At 38.4% G+C, this 19,935-nt stretch overlaps 1 long non-coding RNA gene across 2 annotated transcripts; it reads right to left on the bottom strand.

Annotated features, from left to right (window-relative positions):
• Window positions 1-711: 711 nt before the first annotated feature.
• Window positions 712-19,822, bottom strand: LOC124231862 (uncharacterized). 2 transcript variants are annotated; one of them, XR_006886709.1, is made up of 5 exons: window positions 19,737-19,822; window positions 17,772-17,934; window positions 8,453-8,538; window positions 7,866-8,236; window positions 712-1,712 (listed from the first exon to the last, which is right to left on the bottom strand). It is a non-coding gene; the product is annotated as an uncharacterized LOC124231862 (long non-coding RNA). The 2 variants fall into 2 exon arrangements; XR_006886708.1 differs by lacking the exon at window positions 712-1,712 and having other exon boundaries at window positions 5,925-8,236.
• Window positions 19,823-19,935: the final 113 nt, after the last annotated feature.

Here is a 19,935-nt window from a genome sequence, read left to right on the forward strand (position 1 = left end):
CTATTTATTCTTAATGTATTCGTCACTAGCATTCCACCTTTTGTTTTTGTTCTTTGTCCTTTTTCTATTGAAGTATTATTTTATACATGTACATTTTTAAGTCTTTGACTATGGTGATCTCCAGTTTGTATTTATTGTCATATATTATTTACTTTAATTTCCATAATCAATTTTTAGAAGAATGACCTATCTATAGGTAAGGCAAGTATTATACAAGCTGGATACAAAAGAAAAATCAGACAATTCAGAAAAACACAAAGAAAATATTTTCAAAATTTCTCTATATCTTACCACTTAGAAATAATCATTGTTAACATTTAGGGACTATTATTTCAAGCATGTCTATATAAATATCTCCATCTAAATAATAATCACATAAATAAATATAAATTATTTTAGAAGGATAATTATTATACCATAAGGCTAGCTTACTTAGACTTTTAATTAAAATTTAATTACAGTTAACCAAAAGTAGGGGGCAGAAATCCATCAAAATTAAGGAATATTGAGCTTCAGATAAAAGTTTCTTCACCACTTGACATTAATTGCCAAAAGAGCAATCTGAAATCAATAAATTAGATTAGAGATACTTTAAGATGTTGGAGTATTTTTGTTTTTTGAGGTTGATTAGCCCTGAGCTAACATCCGTGCCCATCTTCCTCTACGTTGTATGTGGGACGTCTGCCACGGGATGGCTTCATAAGTGGTGTGTAGGTCTGCACCTGGGATCAAGGCCCGCAAACCCTGGGCCACTGAAGTAGAACACGAGAACTTAACCGTTACACGCCACTGGGCAGGCCTCAAGATGTTGGAGTATTGTTTTTAACCTTATGTTTTAAATTTAGACAAGCTCTATTGACTTCTTTCTGTGAAAAATGAGAAAATTAGTACATCCTCTTCAAACTCCCCTCCCAATCTTTGTTATTTACATATTTATGAATACATATTTAGCATTTATATACTAGATTTACTTTGCTAAAAAGATTTGTAGTCAATACAGTGGTTATTGTTTGATCTGGGTTTTAAAATTGAGTGGGTTCAACGTCTAGCACTCCTCTTTTCACCATGATTTCTTTTTTTCCCCAATTCCTGATTTTAAACTTGGATTTATTTTTAGGTTGACTTTTTTTTTTAATAAGCATGGTTTATTAATGTTCTGATCTCCAATACTGCATGCTCAAACCTATCTGTATGTTTCCATTATATCTGAATAAAATACATCTGGGTACTAATTTTTGAGGCTATATTTTCTACCCCTTAGAACGTTGTCCCTGGGTGCCAATACTGAGTGCTGCTCTGGAGGAATCTGAGGATAGTCTGCAATTTCATTTTTGTGCTCATTTTGGTTTTTGTTCTGGTTACTACCACTGTTGTGGCTACTCATGTGATTTCCTTATCTACCCTTGAAATCTATGGTTGAATGTGAACTCCAGAGGAAATTCTTAGTCTCCTTTTTGAACCTCCTGTGGTCCTGAATCACATCACCATAACCAATGAATATTTGGATGAACTTTTCAGACAGATGATGCTTAGAATGCAGGACATCTGTATTTGGCTCCAAATAGCACTATCATGGTAAGTGCCATGTAGAATTTATATTGCCTCCCATCTTGCTCAAGACTTTGTAGTATTTAGAAGGGTTGCTTCATAATTTTTTCTTCATGATTTCTTTGAAGAAATAGTTTTCTATAATTTTCAGGGATTTTCTTCTTCTAGTTGGGGTCAAGGAACAAAGGGTGGAGACAAGGCATTAGATTACAAAAATGTTAAAAGACAAGGATACATATGTGTTCTGTCATGTCTAATTTACGATTTTCTTGTATGAGTATTCAAAATGCAAAAATCAAACTGTTTAACTGTTATATAAAACTTTATACGTTAATTTATTATGTCTTTAAATGAAAACATAAAAACTAACATAAACAAAGAGTAAAGTAATTAAATATAGAATATTCAAATTTATAATCAATATCATCTTATATGTAATCTTACAGGATTAAATTTTTCTTGCTCCAATTTGTCTTTTCAAAGTTCATATATATCTGTGTGTGTGTGTATATATATTTTTATATACGTTATATCTATATATACATTATATATAAAGCAACTGTAGCTAGTAGGTGCAAGTTATTGGTAATATTCTTATTTTATGAGGCCAGCATAACCTTGATATCAAAACATGAAAAAAAATTTACAGACCAATATCCTTCATTAACCCAGACATACATTTTTCTTATTTTGCTGGGGAAGATTCACCCTGAGCAAACATCTGTGCCAGTCTTCCTCTATTTTTTAGTATGTGGACCACCAGCACAGCACGGCCATTACCAGAGTGGTGTAGGTCCACACCTGGGACTCAAACTCAGGTCACCAAAGCAGAGTGTGCTGAACTTAACCACTAGGCCACCAGGGTTGGCCCCAGACACAAATATTTTTTACAAAGCTGTGGTAAATTGATTTCAAACTGTATAAACCATGACCAATTAGGGATTATCTAAGGAATACAAAGTCGATTTAGCATTTGAAAAGCAATGAATATAACCTGCTAAATCAATATAATATAAATATGATCATCTAAATAGGTAAAGAAAATCATCTGGTAAAATTTGATACCCATGTATAATTAAACGTCTTAGCAAATTAGGAATGGAATTTATTCAGCTGTTAATATAATTTAAAACAATTCCATTTACATAGCATCAAAATCGAATTCTAGTAACAAAATCAGTGGATGACATGCAAGACTTCTATACCAAAAATGACAAAATATTGCTGTGAGAAACTAAAGACCTAAATAAGTGGAGAGGCATACTATGTTCATGGATTGAAAGATTCAAAATTATTGATATCAATTTTCCCAAAATTAATCTATAGATTCAATACAATCTCAATTAAAGTTTTAGGAACCATTCTTCTAGAAATTGATAAGCTGATTTTAAAATCCATATGAAAGTTTAAAAAATCTGGGATAGCAAAACAATTTTGAAGAAGGATAAAATCAGAGGAATTACTCTACATGATTTCAAGATTTACTAAAAAGCGACAGTAATTTATACAGTGTGACTTTTTTTAAGGATACACCAGTATGACACAGAATAAAATAGAAAGCTCAGAAATAGAACCAAGATATATAGTTGATTTAATGGGAAAAAACTTTTCAACAAATGGTGCTGGAACAAATGCATTTCCATATAGAAAAAAATTATCTTTGATCCCTATCTCATACCATCTGCCAAAATTAATTTGAAACAACTCATAGAAGAAGAGAAAATAAAGATTTCTTAGAAAGAACATAAAAATACTAACCACAGGAGAAACAAATTCCCAAATAAGATCTTATGAAAACTAAAATCCTCTGCTAATCAACAAAGACACCATTACGAAAATACAAAGGCAAACCACACACTGGGAGAAAATATGTGCAATGCCTGTATATAACAAAGGTCTCAATCATGAGTAAGTAAAGAATTTCTAGAAATCAAGACTAAAATAAAGTGAAATGCTTTAAAATAGACAAAACACTTGAACTTCACAAAACACTTCACAAAAGATAAATGATAGGCCAACAAACACATGAAAAGATGATGATCATCATTAATTATATACTAAATGAAAACAACATCACAAGGAAATTACATTAAATACACATGTCAAAATATCTAGAATTATAAAGACTTAAAATATTAAGTGTTGACATGTGGAACACCTGGAAATCTCCTGCATTGCTAATAGACGTATGATATGGTGTAATCACTTTGGAAATTAGCAATCCCTGATAAAATTAGAAATATATCTACCCTATGACTTAGCTATTCCACTCCTAGGTAGCCACTGAGGAGAAATAAATGTGTGTGCAAAGTAACTTGTGCAAGAATATTCATAGCAGCCTAATTCACAATGGCACAAAACACAAGATATCCTATATGTCCATCAACAGATGAACAGATAAACAAATTTCAGTAGGAAAACACAATGAAGTACTACTGCCATACAAGAAGCAACAAACTAGTGATAAAGAAAATATCATTGTTGAATATTAAAAAAATACATTGAATAAAGAAGCCACATGCAAAAGAATGTATACTGTATGATTACATTTATATCAAAGTCAAGAAGAGGCAAAACTAATTTGTCTTCTTAGAAGTCAGAACAGTGGTTGTCTCTGTGAGAGTGTGAGGTGATTGACTAGAAAGGGGCATAAGGGAATTTATGGACTACTAAATATTCTTTATCTTGATTTGTGTGATGGTTATATAGGTGCAGGTATTTGCCAGAATTGATTGAACTGTATGTTTAAGATCAGTGCATTGTCCTATGTGCATATTATACTTACCAATAAAGTAGATTTTAAAAAACAGTAGTAATATCTATCATAGATAAAAAAGTTAATTTTCTTTATAATATAAAAGGCTTAAACTTTGTAATTTTGACCTCACATCTGCCAGGATGGGATTATCAAAAAAACATAATATAGTTGGGGGCCGGCCCGTTGGCGTAGTAGTCAAGTTCACGCACCCTGCTTCGGCAGCCTATGGTTCCCTGGTTCAGACCCTGGGTGCAGACCTATGCATCACTTATAAAGCCGTGCTATGGCAGGTGTCCCACAAATAAAATAGAGGAAGATGGGCACAGATATTAGTTCAGGGGCAATCTTCCTCAAGAAAAAAAACAATAGAAGATAGTTATAAACCAATGTTACCGCAATTTAAAACAAAAACAAAAACAGTACTACAACAGCAACAATAAAAAGACAAAAGTGTTGTCAAGGATATGGAGAAACTGGAACTCTTGCACACTATTGGTGGGAATGCAAAATGGTACAGCCTCTGTGGAAAACAGTATGGTAGTTCCTCAAAAAATTTTAAAAAAAGAAAACTACCATATGATCCAGCAATTCCATTTCTGAGTTTTTATCCAAAGAATTTAAATCAAGATCTTGAAGAGATATTAGCACCCTTATGTTCCTGGCAGCACTATTCACAATAGCCAAGATGTGTAAACAAGCTAAACAGATAAATAGATAAAGGAAGTGGGATGTATAACTGCAATTAGAATACTATTTAGCCATTAGAAAGAAGGAAATTCTGCAGTATGTGACAAAATGGATGAACATTGAGGACACCATGCGAAGTGAAATAAGCTAGTAAGAGAAAGACAAACACTGAATGATTCCAGTAATATGAGATATCTAAATAGTCATATTCATACACTTGAGGAGTGAAATGGGGGTTACCAGGGAATGTGGGGATGGGAAAATGGAGAATTACTAATAAAGGGGCATAAGATTCCACTAAACAACATGAACAAGCTCTAGAGATCTGCTGTATAGCATTGTACCTGTAGTGAGCAATAACGTACACCTAAAACTCTGTTATAAGGGTAGAACTCACGTTAAGTGTTCTTACCACAATAACTAAAATTTTTCAAAAGCTTTATGTAAGCGTTTTCTTGTAAGATCGACAACAAAATATTTAAAAAGTTAAGAATATGAATAGGCATTTAACAAAATTAAATATAAATTACCTATAAATTTATGGAAAGATACACAACCTCATTTATTTTTAAAGATAGGCAACTAAATAACCAGATATGACCATAGTCACCTCTAAAATTGCCAATAGTTGAAGAGTGATAAAAATTTAGTTATTTGCTAGTATATACTGTCTTCAGCATGTGGAAAAACCCTACTCTCATGCACCGTTTAGAGGAGTCTAAAATTGCTAAACTTGGCACACCTTCATTTCATTTTATCAGTATCTTTCAATTTTAAAAGGCCGTTTTTAACCGATATATTCTACTCTTTAAATTTTCCTAGATATTCTCTCATAAGTGAGTCCAAAGAAATATGCAAAAGAATTTACTCCCCATCATTGTCTGTAGGAGCAGAAAATCTGGAAGCAGTAAAAATAACCATCTGTAAGGGAATAAGTAAATTATCTATGGCATGTTCTTGGACTTCAGAGGGACTGCTAAACTGTTTTTTAAAAATGAGTTAAAATTGTGCTAATAAGGAAATATCTTTAAGATACAGTGCTAAGTGAAAAAGCAAAGTGGAGGACAGTATGTACAATCCATATGCCCCCATTCACGGAGAGGATGTCAGGAAATACAGATGTCTTTTGAGATTAGTCACTCTGGAGAATAAGACTAGGTACGAGGATGAGTGGATGGGAGACTCAAATTACGTTGTATAACATTTTAATCTATTTTAACCTTGATTAAAATAGAGATTTATTGTAGGACTATAGAACTACTGATAAGATATTTTCATAGGAAAAAACAGCATCCAGAGGCAGTCTTCTTGTTTGAGATGTGTACATTGGTTTTTTCCTAGCCAATTAACAGTAGTGATTTGGTTTCTAAGTTTCCTAATCCAATATTATCAAATTTTATACATAAAAGAAGCACTAAATGTGAAGGAAGGGTTTAGATTTTATATTCACATAACTAACAGGTGCACAATGAAAGCTCTGGTAAAGGCAAAAATGATTGCAAATTCTTCCCTTCCCAGTTCCCTTAGGCCTTTGAGATGTGACTTTGCAGCTCCTCCCGTCAAAATATGAAGTCATCTTCATCCTTTGAATCTGAGGCGGCCTGGTGACTCATTTAGGCCAATAGAACGCAGCAGAAGTGATGGTGTGCCAATTCTTAGTATAGGTTTCAAGACCCCTTACGTGCTTTTATTCTCCATGTTGGAACACTTCCAAAATGCTAGTTAAACAAGCCCAGGATAGCCAGCTAGATGATGAGAGACACATGGCCCACTTACCTCGTCACTCCAGCTTTTAGACGACCGATGCAAGAGGTGCAGCTGCCTAGATAACTGGCAGCTGACCACAGACTGCGAGAATGAGCCCAGCAAGAACAGGAGAACTGCAAGGCTGTTAGCAACGTGGGCTAACCCCCAGAACTGAGAGCTAAATTGATGTTTGTTGTTTTAAGCCACGAAGTTTTAGGACGTTTTGTTGTATAGTGAAAGCTGATGTGAACAAGATCAAAGGGATTCATATTTTTATCCACCTTGTTTCTCTTCATTCACTTGGTTCATTTAGCCAACATAAAATGGGCATCTACTATGTGTAAAGCATGGAGCGAGGTTTTATGATGATGTACCTACCCTCAAAGTGGTGAGTATCCAGTTGGTGTCTCATAGCCGAGTGGTTAAGAATAAGGATTCTGGAGCCAGCTGCCTAGACTGAAGCATGCCTCTGCTGCGTACTTTGGGCAAATTTCCTAAGCTTTTAATGCCTCAGTTTTTTCACCAATAAAATGGAAATAACAATAACACTTAAATTGCTAGGTTGTTATGAGGATTAAAGAAGTTCATATTTACATTGCATTTGAAACAGCAAATGGTAATTAAAGAGTTAATATCTAACATTGGAAGCTGTTGTTTTTTCTTTTTGCCTGGGATAACCGGACAGATTTCTGATTTAGATGAAGGATTACTCCTCAGAAAGGGGCTATGGATGCATAGTTATTAATAAATATTCTAAGTTGCCCTCTACTACTGCCTTCCTTACCCTGAGAATTGCCCATGATCTATGAGTTGCCTCACTTATACACAATTTCTGGGGACAGCTGGCAGCTTACTGATAAAAGGGTAAAAATGACCACCCTCTTTGCCTCAAGGTGGGACCTTGTCTCTGGGCCCTGAATGCTCCAGAGCTCCCTGTGGGAATCAGGCTGACTTTAAGCATTCAAATCCTCTTCTGAGGCTTTGCTTCTAGGAAAATTGGCCTAAGACAAGTATGAAATGTTATTTTCTGACCTTACATCACCAGACTGTCAGGGAAGTTCAGAATGATTTAGCAAACCAGATTTGAACAATGACAAGATAATAATATACTAATTACAGCAGCTACCTGGAGAGGAGATGCTCTTTGCAAGACAATTCGAGAGAGGAATGAGGTACAATGTAATGCAACCAGACAGTCTCCCTTCCGCCTATGTGAACGTTAAGCTCCATGGCACAAAGTGTCTGTCTTCTCAGATCACCCCTGTGGGAAGGCTGTGCCTGTGGTGATTCTCGATGAACTCTTATTTTGGCTCAGATTGGCAGCCTTCTTCTTCACGGGGGACCGTGATCTTGTGAGTGATAATTTTGCCCCTGCAGACTCTTCTGGGCGGGGTCTTTCCCATGTCAAAAACTGAAGACAGCAAGGTGCCTGGTCTTATTAGTTTCCCCGAAGCAAATCACTTGTCTCATTTATCGGCCATTTGTAAGGCACAAGGTCTGGAAAGCAGATGATACAGAAAGACAGTTGGTGTCAGATACCAGGCAAGCTGTAATCTTGTTCAAACAGGACAGGTGACTCATTGCGGAAAGACAGAGGTGTATTTGGGAACTCAAGGGCCACACTTCCCACTCCTTTGTGCATACAAGTTACTCAAGAATCTTGTTAGAATTCAGCTTTCTGTGCCCTGCCTATTTCAACATCGAAGTACAAACCTGGCCCAAGGTACACAGGGGTCCGTGCAGCTACAGCCCAGCCATCCAGATGCCCACAAAAGCAGGTCAGATGATACCACTGAGGCCTGGAAAAATTAAAATCAAGTTTTGCTTTGAATTAACTAATTTAACTAAAAAGTATCTTCTATTAGGTTTGAGATGAGCCCTGAAAATCTTCATTTCCAGCAAACTAAGCTTCCAGGGGATGCCACAATTTGAGGGTCAAGGCTTAAAATAATCTTTTTCCAAGGCTGGTTTTCTGATTTCCCTCTGGTTCCCATTCCTGTGAACTTGTCTTTATTGTTATGAGAATATGGAGGCTGTTACATATAAAAAATAGAAATAGGGGCCTGGCCCCATGGTGTAGCACTTAAGTTCTGCACACTCCACTTCAGCAGCCTGGGTTCGCAGGTTTGGATCCCAGGCACAGATCTATATACCATTCATCAGCCATGCTGTGGTGGTGACCCACATATAAAGTATAGGAAGACTGGCACAGATGTTAGCTCAGGGTTAATCTTCTTCAACAAAAAAAAGAAAGAAAGAAATGGGGCAATTTATTCATTACTGATTAACTACTGTGAACCAGGCACTGCTATAGGCACTGGAGATCTATCAATGAATAAACACTCACAGTGCCTTTTCTCAGGGATCTGACACCCTAGTGGGGGAGGTAGACAATAAAAAGGTAAATAGAATATATATATCAGGTGTAAATAAGGCCTGTGTGGTAAAATAAGACAGAGAAGGAATCAAGAGGGAAAGGGCAGGGGTTCTACTTTAGGTAGAGTGATTAGGGAAGGTGTCTTTGATAAGGTGACGTTTGAGCAGAGGTTTATGTGACTTGAAGGAACGAGGTGTGTTCCTGTAGGAAGAAATTTGAGGGAGTGCAGTGTGTGCAGAGGCCCTGAGGCAGAAGCATATTAAAGGAGCAACAAGGAGATCAGCTGGGCTGCACTGGAGTAAGTGATAAGGAAAGTGGTAGGAATTGAACTTAGCTAAAAAAATGACTAGATTCATAGGACCATAGATTTTTCTTTCAAAAAAATTAAGTCAGTGGAGGGTTAGAGACAGAGTAGGATGTGATATTGCATCTTAAAAGAATACTCTGGCTTTTGTGGATAGACTATAAGTGGCTAGGAGTGAGCAAAGGAGGAAGAGTTACAGATTTATTGCTGTTAATGGTGCAAACTCAGCTCATAGCAATCATGGGCAGAAGTGTTGAGAGTCCAGATAAATCCGGCAGGTAAGGCAACATGTTTCTCTAATGGATTGGATGTAAGGAGTGAGAGAACGTCAAGAATAAGTCTGAGAGTTTGACCCAAGTAACTGGAAGAATGGACTTGCCAATCACTGATGTAGAAAGGACCACAGGAGAAAGAGATTTGGGAGGGAAATCAATAATTGAATTTTGGCTATGTTTTGTTTGAGATGCCTTTTTAGTCTCAAAGTGGATACACTGAACAGGCATTGGAAAAATGAGCCTAAGTTGGGGGTGGGGGAAGTTGGAACAAGGCATCTAATTGTGGGAACCATCACAAAGCAAAGGAACTGGATGAGATCCAATAGGGAGAGAGTATTAATAGCAAAGCTGTGCTGGGAGTGCATTCTGGGAGCCCCCTGCATTTAGCATTCAGGGCGATGAGGCAAAAGAGCAAAGGAGACTGACAAGGAGCATGCAGTGGGATGGCAGAAGACCTAAGCTAGTGACGCTCTTCAGTGAGGTGACGACGAGGAGTTGGTGGAAAAATTGTACCAACGTGACATGACGTAATCAAGCTTCCATAACTAAAAGTCTAGAGATCTCCATGAAAACGTATTGTCCTTTGTTTTAGGAAAATGAATCCTAAATGTGTCAGTAATGGAATAAACTTATAGAAAGTATTTTCTACGAAAGCAAAAGAAAATTCTGTGCATCTTACATCCTGCATCTCTTTTATTTATGGTCACCGTTTTTTTAGAAGAATCAGCATCCAGAAGGATTGATTCTGGGAGTCCATGTGCACATAAATGAGCAAAGGTTTTATTATTTGCCCAAGATAGAATCATGCATTTTAGAAAAGGTGTTAAATAATAAATGCTGACATTTTAAGCAGGTTTCAAGGCATCCTAATCATTATAATGTGGTAGAATTGGGACAAGAACACAAGAGTGAATAAAGACTAGATGTTTCTGGAATTCTTGTCTCCCAGTTCTCTTCATTCATTTTCTAAAATCAACATTTTTCTTTATCTTTCCAAGGTTAAATGAAGAAAGGAGGATTTGAGGTCAGTAATCCATATCATCACATAGAGGCAAAAAAACTTTCTCTCACGTAATTTCTCTACTTTCTTTGTCTCATGATAGTACAAGCTAGAAACCAGAGAGCCATACATCAGAAACTGTGTGAGTCCTTAAAGATATTATCCGGATTTGGAATGATACAAGGGTTAATAAAAACAAACAGTAGCGGCGGCCAATATTGTAGTTATTTATGGGGACAGTGCTGCTCTTGACTGAGCCCCTGGCTACCCTCAGCACTATGAGCCCCCTCCTCTCCTCCAGAGAAAAAGCTTTTGCTCATCTGGCTTCTCCACCCTTTCACTGAAAGAATCCTGTTGTCCATACCAAGGTTTAACTAGATTCTGGCCTGCAGACCACAGCCCAAGATGAAGCCCTCCTCACACCCTCACATACCCCTACTACCGTTCACCACCTTCCACACAATGCCTCTCTCTAGTGTCTGGATCTGTTTTCCACCAAGTCTCGCTGCATACCCAATGACTCTGTCTAGCCTTCATCTCTTGTTTTTTTTTCATAATGAGAAAGGAGGAAGATAAATACCAAAGCCCCCAAACCTAGAGAGCTTTGAAGCTCTTGTGTTTTCTCCTCAGGTGACCAAATCATCCTCCCTTCACTCTGGGATGGCTGCTTAGGTTATCACAAGGTAACAACCACTTCCGGGCTGTTTCAGATTTAAAAGGTGATTTACGTTGGAAGAGGAATGGAATTCAGCCATAAGCTGAGAGTGGAAAGGGAAGGATAATAGAAAGGAGGAAAGGTGAAGGGCCACTCTTGTTGGCTGGCCTTGAGATGGAATATTCAAGAAAGTTTGTCTGTGGGTCATATTTTTTGTCTTCAAATGTTGCAATGGACTGAATTGTACACCCGCCCATAATCATGGGTTGAAGTCCTGACCCCCAATGTGATTGTATTTGGAAGACCTTTAAGCAGTTAATTAAAGTTAAATGAGGTAATAAGGGTGCGCCCCTAATTCTATAAAACTAGAGTCCTTATAAGAAGAGGAAAAGACGCCAGAGATCTCTCTCTTTCCACTGAGGAAAGGCCTGTGAGGACACAGCAAGGAGATCCTCTGCAAGCCAGCAAGAGAGGTTTCACTGGAAACCAACCCTGCTGGCACTTTGATCTTGGACTCCGAGCCTCCAGAACCGTGAAAAAATAAATTTCTGTTATTCAACCTAAAGCCATACAATCTCTGATATTTTTTTATGGCAGACTGAGCAGACTAAGACAGATGTGAATACGTAAACCAATTTTGCCATAAAGAGCCACAGGACTGTTTCCCTATGTGTCCTAACTTTTATCTCCTAACTAGAGGACAAAAGAGGACAAAGGTGAAATGAGAATTCAGAGGGACAAGATGCTCATCTTGATTAAACATTCTGAGTGAGAAACAGGAGCTTAAAGATAAATATATCCCGTTAAGACTAATACAAAGACGACAAAGGAGTGGTAGCACCGGGTTACTACTTACACGCTTTGTAGAATACTCAGTCAGCACTTTCCTAGGACCATCTGTCCTTGGTGTTTACAGAAGGATAATTCGTTTCTTAAACATTTTGAAAATATCAGAAGAAAGGAGCTTAAGAAATGAGTCCACATAGATGGACATAGAGCCGTTAAGGACTACAGTGAAAGCAAAGCACGTTTGTTCCTGAGATGTGCATTTGAGCAGCGATAGATTATCATTTGACAAGTTCCTGGCTTCTTTGTGTTTGTTTGCTCCCATCACTGCTCCTTGAATGTGTTCTTCTTCTTTGTATGGATTTTTTTCTACAATCAATATTTTTTTGATGCACCATCATATCCCCTTGCCCCTCTTACACCCAAGGGTGTGCTTTGGAGAAAGCAGGTCTAGCTTAGATAAGAGGGGTAAGGTTCTAGGCATGATGGGACAGAGGGATGTACAACCCAAGACTAGGCCATTTTCTAGCCAAGTCAAAATTGCACTAATCCTTTGAGCTTTGATTGTGGCCGTCAAGGAAGAAGGAACAAACCCCAAGCTCAGAACATACCACACAATTCATCATCACCAAAACACAGCCCTCCATGGGACTGTCTGCCTTCCCATGGTCTCCTCCACTTCTAGGAGCCTGCCCTCCTCTTTCCACTATTGATTTCTATTCTTCCCCTTCCCTATTTTCCCCTATCCCTACTAAAGCTCTTTCCTCATTTGTACAGTGAAATCAATGCCAACCTTTCATGGTTCTTAGGGGACTCAAATGAATAATTAAGGAAAAATGCCTTGTAAACAGTAAAATAAAATGCCTTGGCTGGTAGCTCTTGTTACCATTAATATTAGAGGGCAAAGAAAGGTGTGAGCCAGGTTCAGAAGTCGTTTAGAAGGTGGAAGTGGAGCTGAATCCAAGGAGCTTGCAGATAATAGCGTGGCAACTTAAATAGGAAGCATAGACAGATGCACACGTTTTTCTGATTGCGCATGGTGGAAATTCTCCAAGAATAGAACAACCCAAGAGACCCCCTGCCTCTTCTCCTAGAAATTTTCTCATCCTTTAACCATACCTCTCCTCCCAGATCACCCTCCTTCACAGCTAAGATCTGTGTATATGTTTCCACCAAGCTCAGTGGAAATTTGGCAGTTATTTGCTTATTTTACTCAATATCACCAGCCAAAATGAATTGGTCCAAAAAATAAAAATAACGAGGACTGCATTATCTGATTCAGTTCTCTGCGCTGAGCAGGTTAACTATTCAAATGGAAGCTAAACACGTTGTGCTGAAACAGGGCGAGAATGGATGTTAGGATTATTTGACTCCCTGATTATCTGTGTTATGGAAGTCCTGGAGATATGTGACCTCCTTGACGCAACATTGTCAAAACTGGTTGAACCAAACCCTCTGGCCAAATCTGCAGACTTCTCAATGTGACTTTATTTTAGCTTCCATCTGTAACCTTCATTCATGCACTAACATGATAAGATTTCTTGTATACCTTGTGTGCCGACAAAGTGCTTCTTGCTTTATAAGTTACCGGTCCTCTGAAGATCCCCCTGAGATAGATACTGGCCAACCTATTTCACAGACTGGAAGATTAAGGCTCATAAATTTGGCTCAAGGTTAGTTGTATGGTAAGCGGCAGAGCTGGATTTCCAATGTACATCTTTAGAATCCAAAACTAGCGCTGCTTCTACTGTACCTAACAGCTACTATCATCATTAGTCACCATAAAGGCCACATCTTTGTGGATGATCCTGGGTGCTCTCCACGTCATGGTCCTTGGGGTGACTCGACCCCACAGATATTCGTATATGTTCTAGCTCACCTTTGATCTCTTCATTATGATATGCTTTACCAACTCCCCAGTCTTCCACTACCCACTATCTTAGCTCTTTACTCTTTACTTGCACATTTCAGAAATCTTAGTAATTAGGCCTCTCCCTACTTAGTATGGGCACCATCAGACCCTCCATTCGTAGATTTGTGTGCATGCGTCTATGTCCCCAACTGACTTTGCAGTTCTTCTGTGTAAAAAATGTCTTATATTATCTATCACCATACTATTTATTATAATATCAGGTACATAATTTATACTCAAAGTCTATTTTTTAAAGGCAAAGCAACTAAGTAAAGGAAGAGAAAAAGCATTTTGAACAAAGTGTGGTGATAGGTGCTGCTTAACGTGGAGTGTGGTTCCATGCATGGCCTTCTCCTATACACCTTTCATTGATCATGATGAAGAGAATTTCTTATTTTCCATTGCTTCAAATGCTTTGCCTATATTTCCCATTAGCCTTGTGGTGGAGCTGCTAATTTTCCATATCAGTCTTTCCAAAATGAAGTATGTGTGATAATGCACCTTGGGAAAGTCTGAATGTTATACCTTATTTCCACATGGAGACATGAATGATTATTGTAATTATCTTTCAGGCACTGGCAGAAATTGGGGCTGTGTCTGCACAGAATCAGGAAAGGTAGAAATTTTCACAATTTGATTTGTATAGGCTCTCTGGGACAACCTTCTTGAGGCTGAATTACCTGAATTGTTTGCCATTCATCCATTGTCTCACTTAGTCTACAAATATTGATTGAGTTCTTACTACACGGCAGGCACTGTGCCAATAGTGGGATGTGGCAGTGACCAGACAGATAAAGTCCCAGTTTCATGGTGCTAATATAATGGGGACCTGACTTCCAGGGAGAATATAGTGACCCACCCTCCTCCTAATGTCCTGCTGTCAGCAGAGAAGCCTAGGAATCAGGTACCTGTGGAGATTTTCAGAAAAATTCTGTCTTAAGAGCTGCTGCCCACAGTCATAAAGATCAGCACTGCAATAGCAAAGCTTTATTTCCCCCAAATTTTGTCTTTGAAATGCTTCTCTGCATGGGAATATTTAGGATCTGAAATATAGCCTTGATGATTTTAAACAAAGCATTATATTTCTGAGCTAAAAGTCACTTTAGCTGGTTTTGGAGTGTGTGCATTTGTGTGAGTGTGTGTGCATGTGTGTGTGTGTGTATGCATATGCGCACACGTGCTAGGATGAGTTAAATGACTTTCCCAAGGTCATGGGCTGGTTAGGGGCTGAGCTGAAATGAAAACCCAGCCCCCAGTTCCATTTCCTTTCTATATCCTGCGTTATGTCAGACCCCAAATCACTCAATTACAGTAGCTTCCCCCTTATCTGCAGGGGAGATGTTCCAAGACCCCCAAGGGATGCCTGCAACGGGGGATAGTATCAAACTCTATATATACTATGTTTTTTCCTATACATACATACCTAGGATAAAGTTGAATTTATAAATTAGGCCAGTAACAGATTAACAACAATAACTGATAATAAAGTTTGCTTTGGGGTCATTATTAAGTAAAAAAACTTGAACACAAGCCCTGCGATAGTGTGGCACTTGATCTGATAACTGAGGCAGCTATCAGAATGCTACCATGCTACGCAGAAGGATGTGCAATTTAAAACCTATGAATTATCTATTTCTGGAAATTTCCATTTAATATTTTCAGCCCATGGGTAACTGAAACCATGGAAAGCAAAACCATGGAAAGGGGGTACTACAGTATATATAATTTCTTCTTAGTATGGATTTTTAGGTGTTACTATGATCCATTGTCAAACACTAAAGACTTCATATGAATATTTACCACCCATATTCCACCTGTTATCTTTAACACCCAAGATATGTCTTCTGCTTTGAAAACATAATGCCATTTCTGTCATCAATGGTTGTTAGATTTCTCAGATAGTCCTTGGAGTTCCACTAACCTTTATAAGAATAAAATAAGTCTAATTCAGTTGTGTGCCAGGAGACAAACCATTTTGCAGTTTCTAAGAATCTAATATTTATTTTCTTTCTTCAACCTCCATTATCTCCCAATTTTATAGGAAAGAAACACTAAGAAAAATAAGAAAAGAAAACTCATATTAATTGAACATTACTATGTTTTAGATGCCATACTGGCTGCTTTTAGACATGCTTACATGCAATCCTTACACGAACTCTGAGAAGCATATATCATTGACATTACTACTTTCTAGATGAGAAAACAAGGGTTCAGAAAAACTGAAATATTTACCCAAAGCTTATCTGACTTCCACACCCATCCTCCCTTACCTCGCCCCACCCCTGTTCCATAAGCACTTCAATATGTTTAGCAACTTGCTAGAGCCAGGCCCAGAACGAAGCTGTGAATCAGTTAGGGTCTGATTGAATTTCAAGCCAGATCTGAAAGATGTCTATATCATACACAACTTTAATTTAGCCATGTCTCATCTCCCATCCAACAGCATGCATGACCAACCTTGTAAACCAGAAAAAAATTATATTGGGTGAAACCAAGTAAGCCTGTAATTTGATACCTTTGTGCCCATGCAAAATACATCTAACCACTTTCATGGTTTGGTATTCCAGACACACCTCTTTTCTTCCTTACTCCCAGGGTTGTTGAGCAAGCCTGTTCAGAGGTCCCAAGGGTGCCTGCATCTCAGGTCATATTGGCTTAAGGCCCTAAGAATAACTGACATCTAAGAACCGTCAGGGGGTCTTACTGGCGCCTGGAGGGTTTGGGGGGTGGGCGTGAAGTGCAATCTGATAGGTCTCTCTGCCCACACAATATGGTATGCCTAAAACTAGAATCTCCTAGAACAAAGTACAGATAAAATCGACAGATTGCAGTAGCATTCTACGACAACAACGCTTGAGGTGTAGCCCAAAGACCAGCAACATCAGCGTTACCTGGGCCTCATTAAAAATGCAGAATCTTGGGCTTCATCCTAGACCTACCACCTCACCATCTCTAGGAGTGGGACTCTGGAATCTGTTTTGATAAGCTTCTTGGGGGATTTTGATGCACACTAAAGTTTGAAACTCCTGCTTTAATGTATCATCAACCATTGAAGCTGTAACACTAGCCTCTATGGTTGATACTAAAAAGCTATGCCTCCTACTCCCATAGGGCCTCCAGACTAGCAGAAGAATGAATGATTTCAGCATCCACTTCTCATTTTACAGCGCCAAATTATGCAAGTGAAAATAAAAACAGATTTTGTATCTCCAAAAAATAAACAAACAGAAAGGACACAGGCAGTTCTCCAATGACATGTCTCAAAAGGCTGCCTGTAAGCTTGCTGTTTGCAAATCTACACTTTTTTCCTAGAAAACATTCACTAGACCACAGAGTTCTAGTTAACCTGTTAGATCCCTGGGGTACTAACCACATCAGTGAGCTGAACTATTCATTTGCTCTCCTCAACTTTGCGATTAAGTCATTTAGGGTTCCAGCCTCAAGTTCTCCTCAGCCACGTGCCAGACACAGGGACACTCCAAGTTCTAGGCCGATGATGATGATGTGATGGCCTGGCATAGTGCAAAAGGAACATCTGACAGCAAGAGAGAAGCCTTGGGCTTGGAGCAATTCCTGGGTCTCTGCTCAGGCTGGTTGGCTTCTAGTTGCTGATTCTTAATTTCTGAGGGCCAAGGTTCACCTACCTCCCCATCTATAGTCACCACCTATTGCTCTGACCAGGATAATCCCTCCTGTGGATCAACAAAAATGTTACAGACTTACCCCTGTATTTTTGTCTTTCTGAGCTCAGCTTCAGTTTTCTTACGTCAACAATGGAGGTGATAATGGTGAAGGAGAAATGAGATCCACCAGAGATGAAGGCAGTCAAGCATGCTGTGATATTTCAACACTTTCGCATCAGCCACAGCAGGGGAGAAACCTCAACCTTCGACACGGAGGCAGGCAGACAGAGAAGAAAATATAGACGTTAGTGACTTGCCTGCCCTGATGGATTCAGATGATGGTGACATGTTAATAGATGACCCTCTTCCTCTCTCTCCTACACCCCATCTCCTGTACTTCCCACCACCCTGACCTCTGACGACCTAGCCTAACACACCATCTCCACCACCACCTGTCGCTCTTCCAGTGTGCTTGCTGTCTTCCCAAATCTGGTAAGTGAAAGTAGAGTGTACCTCCAATATTTCTATTTTATACAGGCTGTGTGTTTATCATATAATTCCTGCTTTTACTATATGTTAGTGTTATTTTTAGGTTTTATTTGTTATTTGGTATGAATTGGTAGGTTACTTTTTGCTTCTGGGAACACTGAAAAAATTTTCCCATATAAATTAATGGTGATTGCTTCTTTGCTTTATGCCATGTTGGTTTAAGAAAGGTTTCACAAGAATGCTCCACTTTCAGATAGCAGGGAAAACCCATATATATTGTCCATATCAGAGAATAGGAAAATGTAATCCCATCACTGCTCTAATAGAGAAAGCATAAACTTTTTGCCAAATGAAAAGGCACATGAAGTACCATCACACGTATGCCCCACTGCAAGATCATGTGCAAAGTCATGAACATTCTTCCAAGAGTTCAAAGAATCGTGACCATGCATACATGTTGTCTTAAGTGGAACAGCAACCTGCACCCGTCATTGTGAATCAGTCTTTGTTGAGGAATTGTGTCATGAATGTCATAGTGTCTCGCAGAGGAGGAACCTGTCCCTGGCAAACTGTGTTGGAAAAAGCCAACTTAACAAGATGTCTCCAAAAATGGCTGGTACTTCCTGATTACTCACAGCCTGGGGAACTTGCAAAAAGTTGAAACAATGAACTTTTGCAATCCTGCTTAATTTGATATAGAAATTAAAAAGAGACATTAAACCGTGGGGACCAGGGTCATTGTGCCCACTCATTTTGCACCAAGGACTCACTCATTCAACTTTCTCCCTCAGTGATATGAAGGTGGGTTCCCATGCCACAGTTCTTTTGCAGCCCTCAAAAACAATATATTTCCAACAACTTTTGATTTTCAGAGTTGCAATAGGTGAAGGATTGCTTTGCCCTTTATTTTGACCTTGACCTACACAAGACGATGGTGAAACAGGAGAAAATTGTGAGAAAAGAATGGGTCAGATTCCTAAATCTAGAATAAATGAACTTTGGCTTTCCCAACACTACTGAAAAATGTTATCAAACTTTCTCAAATGAATTGAACTTCCACTTTGAATAGTTGTATGAGGCATTTAAATCCAAAACTATTTTCTTTCTTCCAGGCATAGGAGGACTGTAGAAACTTAGGATGCGGTAAATGTACAGTCTTCATTTGTTGCTCAAAGTTTATATATATAAATATTTGAAGGCACCAAAGCCCCACTTTCTGATTTGAGCCATAATTGCAATGTACATTCAGAGTAGAAGGTAAAATGTAAATTGTCTCTTCACCCTGAAGGCATAAATATACCGATAAGGTGTACCAATAAGTGGTCTCTCATGAGCTAATTTTCCTGGTAATTGGTACTGGAGTTCAGTGTTTCTGAACAATACTCTTGTTAATTTATATTTATGTAAAATATCTATACCTGAATGCAGTTTATTGAACCAGTTGAAATTCAATTTTCTAAGCATAATTTTCTCTTCCATGTTGCTAAATGCCTAATTCTTTTTCCTAATATTAATTAAATTATTTAATATGTAATATGTCTTCAGAGTGGCTTACAATCTGAACTATGTTACTTACGAGAATGACTTTCTTGGGACGAGCCCAGAGGAGCAGCAGTTAAGTTCACATGTTCCACTTCTCGGTGGCCTGGGGTTCGCCGGTTCAGATCCAGGTGCAGACATGGCACCGCTTGGCAAGCCATGCTGTAGTAGATGTCCCACATATAAAGTAGAGGAAGATGGGTATGGATGTTAGCTCAGGGCCACTCTTCCTCGGC

The sequence above is a fragment of the Equus quagga genome, unplaced genomic scaffold, assembly GCF_021613505.1.
Source record: "Equus quagga isolate Etosha38 unplaced genomic scaffold, UCLA_HA_Equagga_1.0 HiC_scaffold_100_RagTag, whole genome shotgun sequence".
NCBI lineage: Eukaryota > Metazoa > Chordata > Mammalia > Perissodactyla > Equidae > Equus > Equus quagga.